The sequence below is a fragment of the Semicossyphus pulcher genome, unplaced genomic scaffold, assembly GCF_022749685.1.
Source record: "Semicossyphus pulcher isolate SPU_LCO1_2020_fin unplaced genomic scaffold, fSemPul1.0.p SCAF_18, whole genome shotgun sequence".
Lineage (NCBI taxonomy): Eukaryota > Metazoa > Chordata > Actinopteri > Labriformes > Labridae > Semicossyphus > Semicossyphus pulcher.
The window spans coordinates 8574452-8593878 of NW_027211691.1; positions in this window are offsets into that span (position 1 = coordinate 8574452).

Genomic DNA, 19427 nt, shown 5'->3' on the forward strand with positions numbered 1-19427 from the left:
AGCATTTAAAAACATTCTTCTTTTTTTAACTTTGTTGATCACGTTGTTCTTGCCCAGGATTTGCTGACTAGGTTGCTTGTGATCATGTTCGTGTCAAGTGGCAGCTGAGCAGTGTGTGGGAGGAACAATTAAAGAAAATCTTGTTACTGTTTGAAATTTCATGACAGAAAGTTGTGGTAGCAGTTGAGCTGAGGGCCGAGGACCCCGCTCTTGATAGTTTTAAGTGGCGATGTTTTATAGGCACCTTTAGCCTGCAGTGTACAGTAAACTTCATTTGGCGTGTCCTGACGGCTTGATAGTGTGATATGTTTTTACATCGAAAAGATGCATTTATTGTAAACAACGGACTGGGCCAACACGCCTCCTCCACCCTCCCCCGACCTCTCTGGATGAAGTAAAAAAGTCATAACTGAATTCCGCATGCTTGCTAAGATGAGTTTACTTATGAATTTATCGTAAGTACTATTACAGTATAGTATATCGTATACAGAACATTGCACTGGTATAGCTTAATCTACAAATCCACATAAACAGTGCTGCTACAGCTTACGCTCACGGGGTTTCATCACTTTGTTCAACCGAATCAGTCCGTACTAAACTCGGTAGAAAGGCCTTTTCATACTCCACCCCATCAACCTGGAACAAACTACAGCATAATTTAAAGCTGTCCCAAAGGGAATTTTAAAATACTTGAAAAAAAACAAAACAAGGAACGTAATATGATTCTATATTTTATTGATTCTTCTGCATTCGTCACTTTAATAGTTTTACTATTGCATTGTAATCTCTGTAGTGATTGTTGATTATTCGTCAGTCTGTAACTCTGTGTTGTTGCTGATGTCCAAGCAGATCTCTCTTGAGAATGAGAAAACCACGATGTAAGTAAAATAGTTGGTTTACTTTTTCTTTGTAAAACGCGTTTGAACGGCAAACGGGGAAAAAGTTACAACATGAAAATGATACCATTTAAAAAAACTAACTCAGGGAAGGAACATGATGTTTCTAGAAAAAAAGCATCATTCAGAAAAAATAAGCGTTTTAATATATTCACATTTTTCACATTTGTAATATAGAATTGCCTACATTTCTAAGAGCATAAGCAAGAGCATCTGAACTCTCTTCTGTCCCATTCATCGTTCACTCGCGTAATGCGTCGGGCTAGCAGTTGCAGATCAGCTCTTCCTTCGTTCTTCTGCTTGACAATTTGATCTGATTAGCCTGTTTTGGATGTGATGTGTTACATTTGATTGATGTCTGGTCCATGTCAGCTTTTCTTTCTAGCTCGCAATATAAATATTTTACTGAGTAACGGATGGATGTATTACTTTCCTCATTTAAAACATAGCCTACTGAAGTAAAAGTAAAATGACTGACTTTGAAGAATACGCTAAAAAGCACAAGTACACGAAAAAGCAACTCAATTACAGTAATGTGAGTACTTGTAATTCATTACTTCCATCTCTGTGTATATGGAGATGACAGCTTATTAGTCAAAGGACGCGTAACTCGGTGAGATGAGATCTTAATTACCATCCTGGGGCAGCTATGGGCAGGTGTGTGCTTAGCCCACCCTCATGTGGATCTCGTCCACATCATCAAAGTTAAGGAAAAAATACCAATGGCCAAAAAAACGTAGCAGAGATACAAATAGGCTACCGGTTCTACTTTGTTAATGATTGTGCAAGCTCCAGCCCGCCTCCAAGGTTTTCTCCCTGCTCCCCTGCACCCCCTCCTCTCGTCTTGTTCAGGTAAAACAGCAGGTCTGCTCCAATTCTGGCTCCGGACCTTTGAATCCTTTCAACTGAGATGAAACAGAACGATGGAGGCGCGCGGGAAGTTTCCCTATCAGTATTAAGTTACAGATGAATTGTCTCCATCCATAATTTTGATTAAAAAAATATCAAATGATATATAATATACATTTGAAAAAATAATATAATTGGATCGATCGGATGCCTCTTCAACTTGCGATAGGGCCCGTGCTTATGAGACAGCGGCCAATCTGTTTTTCACTGTTAACAGGGACTCCAGGCTGTAATGGTGCTCATCATCTTCAGTGATGAACCTGAGAGTTATACAGAGCTACATCAGGCTTCATGATTAAATGACTTTCTTTTTTTAATGTCACGTCTGCACTTCTGTCCATATGCATGCTTGGATATATCTTGCTGCAGGTCGGCTGCTGAATTTGAATTCTCCGCGCACGTTGTATTTCGGTTTGGCGCGGTAGTGAATCAAATTAATTGACTTTGTTTTTTATTTTGGAGAAGAACTCTGCTTGCATATGTTCATATTTGCTGCAGTGTAGCAGGAAGTGTGTCTTTGTCTCCAACTGTCTGGGTGGACAGAGCTCACATAGTCTGTCCTCTCTGGGCAAACCAGGTGCCTCTGTGTCACCTGTCTCGATGGCCATTGGCCAGGCTGTGTCCGCTGAGTCTGTACCTGGTTAAATACTCATCAGTCACAGTGCTCAGATAGTCTGCCACTGTGTACTGTCTGTTTAGAGCCGAATAAATTTCGCGATTTGCTCTGAGTGTTTGTGCTAAATGTCCAATAGTTGATGTAATGTTGTTTTGAGGCCTGTTAGAGGAGCTGAGCCTCAGGATCAGCTGGCTGAGGCGACTTTTCTCCATGTTCTCCTCATGGCACTGCAGAGCTTTGTGATGGTACAAGTTGGGGTCACTTGTTTTGAGGTGTTTATACAATTTGATAGCTCTTTTTTTAAATTCTAATTAAAAGTAGAAATTATTCTATGTCAGTGGAGCCCAAATAAAACTGATACTGGTTTCCCTGCCCCCTGGGTCGTTTCAGGAATATCATTATTCTTGTTTTGTCTAAATGAACTGTCAGGGCTTAGGTCTGACAGAAGGTTGCTGTTGAAATGCCCCCTTTGATGGAGCCAGCAATATCAGATCATCTGCAAACAGTAGGCATTTGATTTGTGTGTCAGACAGGGTGAGACCCGGGATATTAGACTGTTCCAGTTCATCAGTATAAATGGCCAGTTCATCAGTATAAATGTTAAAGAGCTAGCTAGTGTACGAGATTTTATCATGGCTGCCGGGTTGGGGGCAATTGTAACACTGTGATCGAGGGCAATTGTAACAGTGTTACAAGCCACATTGGCCCCATATAAGCACCTTTTGAGATACATTTCTGTTAGAAAATGGACATATTTTACTGAATTTAAATATAAAATTAAAACTGGGTGTAGTTAAAAAGGGTGTATTAAAATATATGTGTTTGTTATATCATGATCATAAATTTGTATACAATAAAAACTGAATATGTCGCTTGTAACTCTTTTTTTAACATGTATTGAATATTACCTCCACATTTCATTGTGTTAATCTGTTTATGTCTTTCTTGTACTATTTCAATTAAGCTTGGTTAGAGACTCATCAGCTGATCAGTCTATTTGAGTAAAATATACTTTTGACTCAATTCAAATAATAAAAATCTAGTTGCCACTAGAATAGTTGCCTAGCTGTCTGCAAAAATAGACAAACTTTTGCTTTGAATTTGTACAATACCTGAAATCTTAAAGAAATTCAACCCTATACAAAAAATAATCTTTAGTAACATTATTAGATACTATAGCAGATATTTGATTACTATAAGGTGTGCTTTTATTTGAGAAATGGTGCCTTAATATTGCTGGGGGCAATTGTGTTATTCTTATTTTTGGGAAATAATAATAATAATAACAATTTGAGATCCACAGAATGTATTGAAAAAGGCATACATGTCAAAACAAGGGCATAGTTTAGATTTTGACATTGGTGGGGACATAAAAACAGTCAAAAGGGGGTCCCTGCAAGCTGAGGCTTTTTGTATTTATGATAGTCTTCTGACCAAAATGTCATGTCATCTAGAGCCTTTATTTATAGATAACTATATAAACCAACACCTTTACAGTTTAGCTTTCTGTACTTTTATGATAGAAACAAGCAAATGTTAATAATTAAAGAAACGCTGTTCTGGGATTGACATAAAGGTTTTTAGTATATACTGAATACAACAATGGAGGCAATTTAACAGAGACTTATTAACTTCATTCCAGCCATAGTGCAATTGTAAACACGTCTCATACATCAACATTATAGTACAGTACTGTCGAAGAAATTAACAAATACAGAAGATCCACAGTACATATCACCTGCCTAATGTAGAGGGAGCAGATACAGGCATAACCTGGTATTGCACGTAGCCAATAACCAAGTACCGTAATCACAGAACACAAGACATTTTTTACTCCCTCTCACTTCTAGTCTTTCTGTTTCTGTGTACAAATGGATCAGTTTCCTTAGAAAGACACCACAGTATCAGCTACTGCATGTAAAAATACATCTACACTGATAAAGCTAGTCACCACTTATTTCATATATTTTATATACGTAGTATTGTATTCATGCCCACATTATTAAAACCATGTATGGTTGAGTACTTAATATATCTCTTCGTATACCAGTGTAACCTCAATGCAAAACAAAACAATTACATACATTTACTCTAATCATACTCTTACAAGCCTAGGCCTAACCTGTGACCCTGCCTCCCCTGCTCTGCCTGAATATCTAGACAGGACTGCTTCTGTCACCTGATAAAATAACCATTGTCCTACATCATCAGACTAACATTTGTCCCACTACTTACATATCACCAAGTGATTATTCGACATCATCCGAGACCCTGCCTCTCCTCCAGCCTCTTCTTTTCTGTCTGACTTACTAGCTACATCGTCTGGCAGCTTCTGTCACCTGACAAAATAACACATAGATGCATGCCATATGAACGAGAGACATGTGCCTATTCAAAGCTCTCATTTCAGACAAATATTGATGAACCATTGTTATACAGTACATCAGACTAACATTTTTCCCAATACTGAATCTTACTACTAACATATCACCAAGTCGTTATTCAGCATCACCTGCGACCCTGCCTCCCCTCCTCTGTCCAAGCTAAGACATGGTCCAGTTGCTTCTGTCACTTGAGTCTGACAAAATAACACAATGATTGATGCATGCCATGTGAAAAGCTAGGGAAAACATTTATGGCTAAGTTAAGTATTATTACCATTATTGTTGAGTCTACACATTAGCAATTGGGAAAATATTTTATTTAAGTGGCTTACATTTTTACTTGTTGTGAAGTAGCTCCTGATGTCAATCTTCGTTTTTATACATGCCATCCTTTTCGTTTTGTGCCCTGCACAGAAAGTTAGTGTCGTCCTCACCTACATGCACATCCGTACATCTTGCAGACGGAGCTTTGGCACTTCTTAAGCAGATGTAGTTATAGCCAATTACACGTTAGCAAGAAACGGCAAATCCAATCCTATTAGCGGAGGGAGGCGGGAGGAGTAGGGCGTGAGATCTGTTAACAGTTTGTGTACCAAATACATTGACTAAACGGACACTGACGGACAGCAGTGGTTAATCAAAATTATTGCCAGGGAAAATTCAGTAGTTGCTGGATATTGCTAGGGACACGTCCTTATCGTCCCTACCCACGTCTACGCCCTTGTGTCAAAATAATAAAATAAATACTCATTATTTTAAAAATGATTAATTCATGTTTTCCTTTTACATACATAGATTTTTACCACAAACTGGTGCATGGACATTTTCATTTCCATGTTCGTTATCAACTTGGGATGGCCCAAGGTATAGGCAGATATAATAAGACCTCTCAAGTTTAATCAAAAGCTCAGAGTGAGATTTCATCTGTTCAGGCCGTAGTGACTCAAAATTTTGTAGTTTCGCCCCAGAGGACCCTCGGCCCCTCGGCCCCACCCAATTATTTTTGCTATTTAAAAACTAGTTCGATTTTTCATACATTTTTCCTTTGTAAAATACCCCTTATCCATGCAAATTACCAGTTACTTGACTAAAAGGTTATTGAATTACTTTATAAATTACTCCATGTAAAAGTGATTATTACTGTATAAAATTAAGTTTAACATCAGTTTAAATATTTGCTTAAATTTTATCATTAAAGTGCACTATACAACTATATTACTGTTGCCTACCTAAATTTTCTTTTTCTAGAATTTGCATTTAAACACAATGTCATTTTTCGTTTACCGTCGCCTAATGGTCATTTTTCTGAGCCGACCTTGAACACATCATAATATAACCTTCTGGCACCTCGTTTACTTCGCTAATTGGCTTTTATTCTGCGGATTTCAACATCGGATTGCTATTTTTAACTAACGGGACTTGCTACAATGTTTGAGTGCACTTAAGGAGGCTGCTTTAAGCAGACGACCTGTCCTGCAGCAGCAGCCAGAGGTGACGGAGCTGTTTCATCCAACAGACAGTGAAGGTAGCGTGACTCTACTGGAGATAGAAGTTACTGAACGCACGGAAGGCTGCTGAAGACCGACTGGACATCCGCTTTCTGTCTGTCTGATGCTGTCAGTCATTGCGGTGCTGTAATGTAATGAGAAGTCCGTATGTCTCTGATCATCATCAACAAGGGTTTCGATTAACGACAGGATATTGTTAGGTAGTTACGTTTGGCGCAGAGAACTTTGCCTTTACTTTACTTTTACTTTAAACGAGCAGACCAATGCTTTAGCTATGCTACCGTTACCCTGCAGTACAGTTAACTACCGGAGTGAGTGAGTGAGTGAGTGAGTGAGTAGACGAATGAGGATGGAGTAGTGCCGATGTGACTTCTTTCAGGGTGGGTAGAGATGTGTTATCCGCTCTAAAGAACAATAGGAAGAAGGGAGACTCCTCCGTTTAACTGGCTTTGACGGTTTTAGGTGTCGGTCTTCTAGCTGCAGGCTAACGTACAGCGAATGAGTGGACGAGCAAGAGAATGGGAGCGGAGGTCTATCTGGACAGGGGTGCTGATCAAATCTGAGCTGGGTGAGTAGAATACAGTGGATGAAACTGTAGGTCTACATATTTATTGTGATTCACATTCTTTGTGAAAAATCAAATTTTCAATTCCTGAATTTTGTGCTGATTGTGATATTATGTTAACATTATTGGTAATGTCTTAGATACAGCTCATTATAGCATAATGACTCTGGGATTGCGGTAAAATATTTTGTACAATCGATGTGCCAGAACAATAGTGTTACATCGTTATATTTTAAATTCTATTTTAACGGTCCATTTCCCTTACAAAGTTAATTCTCCTCCCACAGATTCTATTTTCTCTCAGACGTGGATTCTGCCTAAATTACGAAAATACGTCAGACCTTTACTCGGCATGCTTAAGATCAAATTTACATATATTAAGATTAGATATGGTTTGATTCAAATGAGAACTAGCATTTGATATAACTACCTGAATTTTTTGTGCAACAAATTTATCTGTATCATACTAGGCTATATTTAGTTCTCTGTCTCTTTCTCTCTCTCACACACACACACACACAGAGGGCAAAAGGGCAAAGCCGGGCACTTGTTTGCAAACATCTTTGATCTTTGAAATGCCGGTGCATGTGTATCTTTTTGATCTGGTTTGATGCACAATTGGTCACCGTTAGTCGGCAAGTTGTTTATCAGGCGGTCAGTCTTTAATTTGGACCTAGTGAAGGAGTATCGTAGACTTAGGGCTTTTTAAATCAAGTTCTATGTAAGCTACCCTTTCTAAGAATTTATAGATGTTTGTAGATTAATAAAATTACCGTTAGTGGCAGTGCAGTGTGTACCAAAATGTGGGCCGTCAGGACCAGGAAGGAATTAAATTATTTTATTTTAAATAATTTGAAATATATCTTATGCTCTAAGTTTTTTTAATTTTCCTAGGGAAAATAAAAGTCAGACGTGGAAACACAATTTGCTGTGGAAACTGGGCGCATCATGGGCATACATCAGCCATGATCCATGATGTTCACAACACGCGAGTCTCTGTTTGTTACTCACGCAAAGCAGCGCTTCTACTCATAGGAATAAGCAGTGTTTGCTAATACAGTTAAATAACGTTTATGGGACTGTGAGACGGCAAGCTTTTGTTTCCGGAAGACGTGGGGCTGCTTTTTACACACACCTGCTTCAGCTCAGGGAAATCCCTGCTCAAGCCACACATGGGCCAAAAACAACCGAGACTGACAACAAAGCTTTCCATAATGCGCGCTCATTCTGTTGCCCGCTCTGTCTAATTTTGCTGGACAGTGGGATCGCTTTAGTGAATTTAACATCAATCCGTGTTTCGACATACGGTATATTGTACAGTGACCTGTGTGTTTTCTGCCTGTGCAGGGGCACAGTGGAAGGAAAGCCCGATTTATATAAGAAGAATGACTGAAATCCACCGTGTAAATAGCATAACGCCTGCCTGCAGACGCACCTGGCCCTTAAAGGGAATGAGAGCTGACACTCTGAAACCTAACTAGCAAAAGTGGGTCGGAAGCGCCCTGTGTAAGTGATTTCACTTAGCTCCATGCGCTTTACACTGTGCGCCTTCCGCCATGTAAATAGGGCCCTAGCCAAAATAAAATATCATACAGATGCAAAGTATACAAATAATTAAATAGAATATACCCTGCTTTCTACACTAAAGCCAAGTACCGGTTGTTATGACCGGTTAACAGTTTCCCTTGCACACAAGCTGTAAGAGATTTTCCAATTTTTCCCCTGGTTTTCAGAGTATGAGACAAGAACGTTATGGGCCTAACTGCCTACAAAAGCAGTTTTCATGTCTTAAAACCGTTCCGAAGGTCACTTAGTGACAGCAGTTAGGGTAGGTAGCACTTTTTTTGTATGGATTTTTATTAAGCTCTGTTCCTTTTTTACATGGCTGAAGGAGAAGACGAAACGAATATACTGAAAAAGTGTTTTTGGAGGGATGGACTCGTTCAAACGATGAGCAGCTTTGGTAAGTTTAACATCATTTTATTTATCTTTGTAAGCTACTGACTATAGTGACTTGATGAAGTCAGATTCCAAGTCCGGAAGACGCCTTGGCATGTGCGTTGTGGCATGTGTGCGACCATCTGCTTGGCTGGAATCTTGTTGAGCTGTTTGTGTTCATTTGCATTTCTTGGTGGTCATATAAGTAAATGTGACAGGTTTTCATACGTTTGTTCTTTTGTCTGCGGCAGTGGCATTGATTTCTGCTTCATGCAATGTCTATTTGTAATGTAGCATCCTGTCATAATGTAATATCAGTGTTAAGGTACATTCTTTAATTTCTTAGTATCTATTCTACTATCAAAGGGTATGGATGAGTTAATGATTAATAGTTTTTAAAAGAAGTGGAAGAATTCTGAATGAATTTATCTCTATTATTATTATTATTATTATTATGATGATATTAAATGTAGTTGTAATTTAACTACTGAATACCTCTAATAAGGTATACTGTATATAGCAACTAAGGTCAAGCAGAGATGACCTTTTTCTCCTTTAACTTTAATAAGAGAAAGAAAAATAAGAAAAAATGAAAAACAAAATAAGTCTCTGTCCACCCAATATTATTTCTATCTTAAAAATACAATATTGTCTGTCTCACTGTTCCTCAGTGTTCTGTTTAGACGCAAGGTTATTAGCCTCATCTTAATGGCAAATACGTAATACATCGCTCCGTGACCACTTTAACATTCATTTTGATATGGACAATAAGAACCAAGCCCCTTCATATCCCTTGAATATGAAAGGGCAAGCCGTGGTGCTGCTGGACTACCAGACTGTGCAGCTGTATGTCAGAATGCGGTCTGTTGTGCAGTGATAGAAGTTTATAAAGAGTTATTGATGGAGTCTGTTGTACCTGAGGGTTTTGCACTGCTGACCAGGAATAAGGTGTTTAGGCTCTCTGTGATGATAGAATGAAATGCTAAGCTCAAGTCAACAGCATCCCAACAATCTGTAGGTATAAGGGTTTTCCAATTGGGTGAGAGCTGTGTGAAAAAGTCCTATGTGTAGTTACTTTATATTTTTAGTGTCACAGAATAACAGGATTGGTAAAGATCAGTAATTATTGCATAAAGCAATCAACAAATGATACACAACAAACACAAAAAAAGATTTATTATGCTAAGTTCTGATTAGATGTAAGCTTATTAACATTATGTTAATGGCAAATGATACATTGCACTTTTGACCGATGTCACATTTATCACGATTTGGACAATAAGCATTAGAAACCAGGGGGATATTCTACAAAGTTTATTGTCATATGTATGTAATAACACAGCGGTTACACCATACAATGAAATTCTTACTTTGTCAGTCTCCCTTCACGCAACAGTAAAAGCAAAGAATTGAAATAAAAATATAAGTTAAAAGTAAAGTGCACTATGCATCATGCAAATATTGCAAGTACAAGTAAACATGTATCGTACTATTGCACAGTAAATTTGCATAGTAATGAAAATATTTCACAGTGGTGTAAATCCACAGTCCAACAAGTTACAGTTCTATTATGCTGTTAAAGTGAGAGTGATTGAATGGGAGGGAGAGGGGGGCAGTGTTTGATGCTGCTATTCAGCTGTCTGATGGCCTGTACATAGAAGCTCTTTGGGAGGGGCACGATGATGGTGGACTTGAAGTAGGCAGGCACAGAGGCCTGAGCGAGGGACAGGTTGTAAATGTCTGCCAGCACATCAGCCAGTCCACATGAGCAGACCCTGGGTGCATGCCAGGGGATGTTGTCTGGACCAGCTGCCTTCCGTGGGTTTGTTCTCCTCTGGTAGTATGACTTGGCTGGTTGTTGTCCCCGCACTCCTCTGCTTGTAGTCTGTGATGTGTTGAGGACCTTGCTGGGGATCTGCAGTGGTGTAGTATCCCTCCAGCTTCAGTTTGTATTGTCCCTTGGCTTTGCTGATGGATCTACACAGGTCGTATCTGGCTTTTTTGTAATCCTCAGCATCACCTGATAAAAATGCAGTGGAGCGAGCATGTAGCATGGACCTTACTTCACAGTTAATCAAGGGTTTCTGATAAGGGTATGTCTTGTAGCGTTTTGTGGGAACAATGCTGTTAACACATGTGCTGCTATAGCTAGTTACAGTTGAAGCATATTCCTCTAAGTCCACATTACAGTCCTCTTTCAAAGCAGCAGTTTTAAACACATCCCAGTCTGTACTCCCAAAGCAGCCCTGAAGCACTAGATCAGTCTCTTCATTCCACACTTTAATAGTCTTACTTACTAGTGGGGGTTGCTGAAGAAACCTGTCTGTGGGCTGGATAGAGAAACATTGAGATGTGGTCTGACTGTCTGAAATGTGGCCAAGGTGCAGCCTTGTAGGTGCTTCTCACGTTGCTGTTGACTTGGTCTAGGATGTTATTCTCCCTCGTCAGAAAGCTCACGTGCTGATGGTCTTAAGATTGTAGTGATTAATATCCCTGGCTACGATGAACACAGCATCCGGGTGTACAGTGTCTTGTTTGCTGATCATATCATGCTATAGCATAGCACAAAGTAGTACAATAAACTTTTTATAGGCTAATGGTTTATATACATAGCATGGACTATATTATCAGAACATGAGAGGCTAATGTTGGACACAATTACCATTTATGTAACTTAATGGTCTATCTGACCGCATAAAAATGGAGAAACGTCAATTTAATTTTCAAAACCAACACTTTACTTTCATAATTCCCACAAGCCTTGTGAAAACATGTCATCTCTGGCAAGGGCTGTGTTTCAGTGACACACACAGACACACACACACACACACACACACACGCACGTACGTGATTTGGATCTGCTTAATAGTGCATTCGTATCATACAAGGTGTACTATTCTATAATTGTCAAAAGACGCTTAATCAGCGAGGGAAGATCGACATAGAAGGGAGTTTCCTCTTCTTAATCATCTTTTTTAGTAATTCTGAAATAGCAAAACATGTTTGTACTATAGGGGAATACTATACATATACTATATACTATATACTATATACTATACATATACTATACACTCTAAACTAAAATAAGTGGTAAAAATGCACTTGTCTCAGCGAGAGCAGTTGAAATAAATATGCCTGTCTTTGGTAAAGATGCCTTAATGTGCAAAATGAAACCACACCGACTGTCATAATAATGAAGTTTAAATGTTATTTGGATGTGCTTAAACGTGTATTTGTGTCATAGTGTGTGCTATTCTACAATGGTCAAAATACGCTTAAATCAGCGAGAGAAGCTCAAAACGTGCTTTGCTGTTTCAATAAGTTCCTTCATGACATATAAGGCAGTTTCCTCTTCTTAATCATCTCTTTTAGTAATTCTGAAATAGCAAAACATGTTTGTACTATAGGGGAGTACATAGCACTCTCACCTAAAATAAGTGGTAAAAATGCACTTGTCTCAGCGAGAGCAGTTGAAATACAACATATGCCTGTCTTGGTAAAGATGCCCTAATGTCTCAAATGAAACCACACCAACTGTCATAATAATGAAGTTTAAATGCTATTTAGATGTGATTAATAGTGTATTCGTGGTCATACAAGGTGTAATATTCTATAATGGTCAAAATACGCTTAAATCAGCGAGAGAAGCTCAAAACGTGCTTTTCTGTTTCAATAAGTTCCTTCATGACATATAAGGCAGTTTCCTCTTCTTAATCATCTCTTTTAGTAATTCTGAAATAGCAAAACATGTCTGTAGCATCGGGAGTACATTGCACTCTCACCTAAAATAAGTGGTAAAAATGCACTTGTCTCAGCGAGAGCAGTTGAAATGCCTGTCTTTGGTAAAGATGCCCTAATGTCTCAAATGAAACCACACCAACTGTCATAATAATGAAGTTTAAATGCTATTTAGATGTGATTAATAGTGTATTCGTGGTCATACAATGTATAATATTCTATAATGGTCAAAATACGCTTAAATCAGCGAGAGAAGCTCAAAACGTGCTTTTCTGTTTCAATAAGTTCCTTCATGACATATAATGCAGTTTCCTCTTCTTAATCATCTCTTTTAGTAATTCTGAAATAGCAAAACATGTCTGTAGCATCGGAAGTACATTGCACTCTCACCTAAAATAAGTGGTAAAAATGCACTTGTCTCAGCGAGAGCAGTTGAAATGCCTGTCTTTGGTAAAGATGCCCTAATGTCTCAAATGAAACCACACCAACTGTCATAATAATGAAGTTTAAATGTTATTTGGATGTGATTAATAGTGTATTCGTGGTCATACAAGGTGTAATATTCTATAATGGTCAAAATACGCTTAAATTGGCGAGAGAAGCTCAAAACGTGCTTTGCTGTTTCAATAAGTTCCTTCATGACATAAAAGGCAGTTTCCTGTTCTTAATCATCTCTTTTAGTAATTCTGAAAAAGCAAAACATGTTTGTACTATAGGGCAGTACATAGCACTCTAACTTAAAATAAGTGGTAAAAATGCACTTGTCTCAGCGAGAGCAGTTGAAAAACAACATATGCCTGTCTTTGGTAAAGATGCCTTAATGTGCAAAATGAAACCACACCAACTGTCATAATAATGAAGTTTTATTTGGATGTGATTAATAGTGTATTCGTGGTCATACAAGGTTCACTATTCTATAATTGTCAAAATACGCTTAAATCAGCGAGAGAAGCTCAAAATGTGCTTTTCTGTTTCAATAAGTTCCTTCATGACATATAAGGCAGTTTCCTCTTCTTAATCATCTCTTTTAGTAATTCTGAAATAGCAAAACATGTTTGTACTATAGGGGAGTGCATAGCACTCTAACCTAAAATAAGTGGTAAAAATGCACTTGTCTCAGCGAGAGCAGTTGAAAAACAACATATGCCTCTCTTTGGTAAAGATGCTTTAATGTGCCAAATGAAACCACATCAACTGTCATAATAATGAAGTTTAAATGTTAGTTTGATGTGATTAATAGTGTATTCGTGGTCATACAAGGTGTAATATTCTATAATGGTCAAAATACGCTTAAATCAGCGAGAGAAGCTCAAAACGTGCTTTGCTGTTTCAATAAGTTCCTTCATGACATATAAGGCAGTTTCCTCTTCTTAATCATCTCTTTTAGTAATTCTGAAATAGCAAAACATGTTTGTACTATAGGGGAGTACATAGCACTCTCACCTATAATAAGTGGTAAAAATGCACTTGTCTCAGCGAGAGCAGTTGAAATACAACATATGCCTGTCTTTGGTAAAGATGCCTTAATGTCTCAAATGAAACCACACCAACTGTCATAATAATGAAGTTTAAATGTTATTTGGATGTGCTTAAATGTGTATTTGTGACATAGTGTGTGCTATTCTACAATGGTCAAAATACGCTTAAATCAGCGAGAGAAGCTCAAAACGTGCTTTTCTGTTTCAATAAGTTCCTTCATGACATATAAGGCAGTTTCCTGTTCTTAATCATCCCTTTTAGTAATTCTGAAATAGCAAAACGTGTTTTTAACATAGGGGAGTACATTGCACTCTCACCTATAATAAGTGGTAAAAATGCACTTGTCTCAGCGAGAGCACTTGAAATACAACATATGCCTGTCTTTGGTAAAGATGCCTTAATGTCTCAAATGAAACCACACCAACTGTCATAATAATGAAGTTTATATGCTATTTAGATGTGATTAATAGTGTATTCGTGGTCATACAAGGTGTAATATTCTATAATGGTCAAAATACGCTTAAATCAGCGAGAGAAGCTCAAAACGTGCTTTTCTGTTTCAATAAGTTCCTTCATGACATAAAAGGCAGTTTCCTCTTCTTAATCATCTCTTTTAGTAATTCTGAAATAGCAAAACATGTCTGTAGCATCGGGAGTACATTGCACTCTCACCTAAAATAAGTGGTAAAAATGCACTTGTCTCAGCGAGAGCAGTTGAAATGCCTGTCTTTGGTAAAGATGCCCTAATGTCTCAAATGAAACCACACCAACTGTCATAATAATGAAGTTTAAATGCTATTTAGATGTGATTAATAGTGTATTCGTGGTCATACAAGGTGTAATATTCTATAATGGTCAAAATACGCTTAAATCAGCGAGAGAAGCTCAAAACGTGCTTTTCTGTTTCAATAAGTTCCTTCATGACATATAAAGCAGTTCCCTCTTCTTAATCATCTCTTTTAGTAATTCTGAAATAGCAAAACATGTCTGTAGCATCGGGAGTACATTGCACTCTCACCTAAAATAAGTGGTAAAAATGCACTTGTCTCATCGAGAGCAGTTGAAATACAACATATGCCTGTCTTTGGTAAAGATGCCTTAATGTGCAAAATGAAACCACACCGACTGTCATAATAATGAAGTTTAAATGTTATTTGGATGTGCTTAAACGTGTATTCGTGTCATAGTGTGTGCTATTCTACAATGGTCAAAATACGCTTAAATCAGCGAGAGAAGCTCAAAACGTGCTTTGCTGTTTCAATAAGCTCCTTCATGACATATAAGGCAGTTTCCTCTTCTTAATCATCTCTTTTAGTAATTCTGAAATAGCAAAACATGTTTGTACTATAGGGGAGTACATTGCACTCTCACCTATAATAAGTGGTAAAAATGCACTTGTCTCATCGAGAGCAGTTGAAATACAACATATGCCTGTCTTTGGTAAAGATGCCTTAATGTGCAAAATGAAACCACACCGACTGTCATAATAATGAAGTTTAAATGTTATTTGGATGTGCTTAAACGTGTATTCGTGTCATAGTGTGTGCTATTCTACAATGGTCAAAATACGCTTAAATCAGCGAGAGAAGCTCAAAACGTGCTTTGCTGTTTCAATAAGTTCCTTCATGACATATAAGGCAGTTTCCTCTTCTTAATCATCTCTTTTAGTAATTCTGAAATAGCAAAACATGTTTGTACTATAGGGGAGTACATAGCACTCTCACCTATAATAAGTGGTAAAAATGCACTTGTCTCAGCGAGAGCAGTTGAAATACAACATATGCCTGTCTTTGGTAAAGATGCCTTAATGTGCAAAATCAAACCACACCGACTGTCATAATAATGAAGTTTAAATGTTATTTGGATGTGATTAATAGTGTATTCGTGGTCATACAAGGTGTAATATTCTATAATGGTCAAAATACGCTTAAATCAGCGAGAGAAGCTCAAAACGTGCATTGCTGTTTCAATAAGTTCCTTCATGACATATAAGGCAGTTTCCTGTTCTTAATCATCTCTTTTAGTAATTCTGAAATAGCAAAACATGTTTGTACTATAGGGGAGTACATTGCACTCTCACCTATAATAAGTGGTAAAAATGCACTTGTCTCATCGAGAGCAGTTGAAATACAACATATGCCTGTCTTTGGTAAAGATGCCTTAATGTGCAAAATGAAACCACACCGACTGTCATAATAATGAAGTTTAAATGTTATTTGGATGTGCTTAAACGTGTATTCGTGTCATAGTGTGTGCTATTCTACAATGGTCAAAATACGCTTAAATCAGCGAGAGAAGCTCAAAACGTGCTTTGCTGTTTCAATAAGTTCCTTCATGACATATAAGGCAGTTTCCTCTTCTTAATCATCTCTTTTAGTAATTCTGAAATAGCAAAACATGTTTGTACTATAGGGGAGTACATAGCACTCTCACCTATAATAAGTGGTAAAAATGCACTTGTCTCAGCGAGAGCAGTTGAAATACAACATATGCCTGTCTTTGGTAAAGATGCCTTAATGTGCAAAATCAAACCACACCGACTGTCATAATAATGAAGTTTAAATGTTATTTGGATGTGATTAATAGTGTATTCGTTGTCATACAAGGTGTAATATTCTATAATGGTCAAAATACGCTTAAATCAGCGAGAGAAGCTCAAAACGTGCTTTTCTGTTTCAATAAGTTCCTTCATGACATATAAGGCAGTTTCCTCTTCTTAATCATCTCTTTTAGTAATTCTGAAATAGCAAAACATGTCTGTAGCATCGGGAGTACATGGCACTCTCACCTAAAATAAGTGGTAAAAATGCACTTGTCTCAGCGAGAGCAGTTGAAATGCCTGTCTTTGGTAAAGATGCCCTAATGTCTCAAATGAAACCACACCAACTGTCATAATAATGAAGTTTAAATGCTATTTAGATGTGATTAATAGTGTATTCGTGGTCATACAAGGTGTAATATTCTATAATGGTCAAAATACGCTTAAATCAGCGAGAGAAGCTCAAAACGTGCTTTTCTGTTTCAATAAGTTCCTTCATGACATATAAGGCAGTTTCCTCTTCTTAATCATCTCTTTTAGTAATTCTGAAATAGCAAAACATGTCTGTAGCATCGGGAGTACATTGCACTCTCACCTAAAATAAGTGGTAAAAATGCACTTGTCTCAGCGAGAGCAGTTGAAATGCCTGTCTTTGGTAAAGATGCCCTAATGTCTCAAATGAAACCACACCAACTGTCATAATAATGAAGTTTAAATGCTATTTAGATGTGATTAATAGTGTATTCGTGGTCATACAAGGTGTAATATTCTATAATGGTCAAAATACGCTTAAATCAGCGAGAGAAGCTCAAAACGTGCTTTTCTGTTTCAATAAGTTCCTTCATGACATATAAGGCAGTTTCCTCTTCTTAATCATCTCTTTTAGTAATTCTGAAATAGCAAAACATGTCTGTAGCATCGGGAGTACATTGCACTCTCACCTAAAATAAGTGGTAAAAATGCACTTGTCTCAGCGAGAGCAGTTGAAATGCCTGTCTTTGGTAAAGATGCCCTAATGTCTCAAATGAAACCACACCAACTGTCATAATAATGAAGTTTAAATGCTATTTAGATGTGATTAATAGTGTATTCGTGGTCATACAAGGTGTAATATTCTATAATGGTCAAAATATGCTTAAATTGGCGAGAGAAGCTCAAAACGTGCTTTGCTGTTTCAATAAGCTCCTTCATGACATATAAGGCAGTTTCCTCTTCTTAATCATCTCTTTTAGTAATTCTGAAATAGCAAAACATTTTTGTACTATAGGGGAGTACATTGCACTCTCACCTATAATAAGTGGTAAAAATGCACTTGTCTCATCGAGAGCAGTTGAAATACAACATATGCCTGTCTTTGGTAAAGATGCCTTAATGTGCAAAATGAAACCACACCGACTGTCATAATAATGAAGTTTAAATGTTATTTGGATGTGCTTAAACGTGTATTCGTGTCATAGTGTGTGCTATTCTACAATGGTCAAAATACGCTTAAATCAGCGAGAGAAGCTCAAAACGTGCTTTGCTGTTTCAATAAGCTCCTTCATGACATATAAGGCAGTTTCCTCTTCTTAATCATCTCTTTTAGTAATTCTGAAATAGCAAAACATGTTTGTACTATAGGGGAGTACATTGCACTCTCACCTATAATAAGTGGTAAAAATGCACTTGTCTCATCGAGAGCAGTTGAAATACAACATATGCCTGTCTTTGGTAAAGATGCCTTAATGTGCAAAATGAAACCACACCGTCTGTCATAATAATGAAGTTTAAATGTTATTTGGATGTGCTTAAACGTGTATTCGTGTCATAGTGTGTGCTATTCTACAATGGTCAAAATACGCTTAAATCAGCGAGAGAAGCTCAAAACGTGCTTTGCTGTTTCAATAAGTTCCTTCATGACATATAAGGCAGTTTCCTCTTCTTAATCATCTCTTTTAGTAATTCTGAAATAGCAAAACATGTTTGTACTATAGGGGAGTACATAGCACTCTCACCTATAATAAGTGGTAAAAATGCACTTGTCTCATCGAGAGCAGTTGAAATACAACATATGCCTGTCTTTGGTAAAGATGCCTTAATGTGCAAAATCAAACCACACCGACTGTCATAATAATGAAGTTTAAATGTTATTTGGATGTGATTAATAGTGTATTCGTGGTCATACAAGGTGTAATATTCTATAATGGTCAAAATACGCTTAAATCAGCGAGAGAAGCTCAAAACGTGCTTTGCTGTTTCAATAAGTTCCTTCATGACATATAAGGCAGTTTCCTGTTCTTAATCATCCCTTTTAGTAATTCTGAAATAGCAAAACGTGTTTTTAACATAGGGGAGTACATAGCACTCTCACCTAAAATAAGTGGTAAAAATGCACTTCTCTCAGCGAGAGCAGTTGAAACAACATTTGTATACTTGGGTAAAGATGCCTTAATGTGCCAAATGAAACCACACCGACTGTCATAATAATGAAGTTTAAACGTTATTTGGACGTGCTTAAGAGAGACGAAATGTGCCTTCTCAGGTGAATACGAGATTCTTCTCCACAAGATCTTTATTTAATAAATTATTTTGTCATCTATTTATTTATATATTTTACCGTACAATGGAAATGTAAAACCAAATGAAAACGTTGTAGATTGATTCTATTTTTTTTCATCAATCTTATGCATCCTCACATAAATCAGGCCCGTATTCTACCGTTTATTCCATCCAACTTCATACTTCGTAAAACCACCATACTGAGCAGACATTTTAGGGTTGTCACCTGTCTTTAAAAACTGCAACGAACAATACACTGTCTCTCCTGGCTAATACTGAGGGCATCATGTCCCTGTAATAGCAATAGTTACTATAGC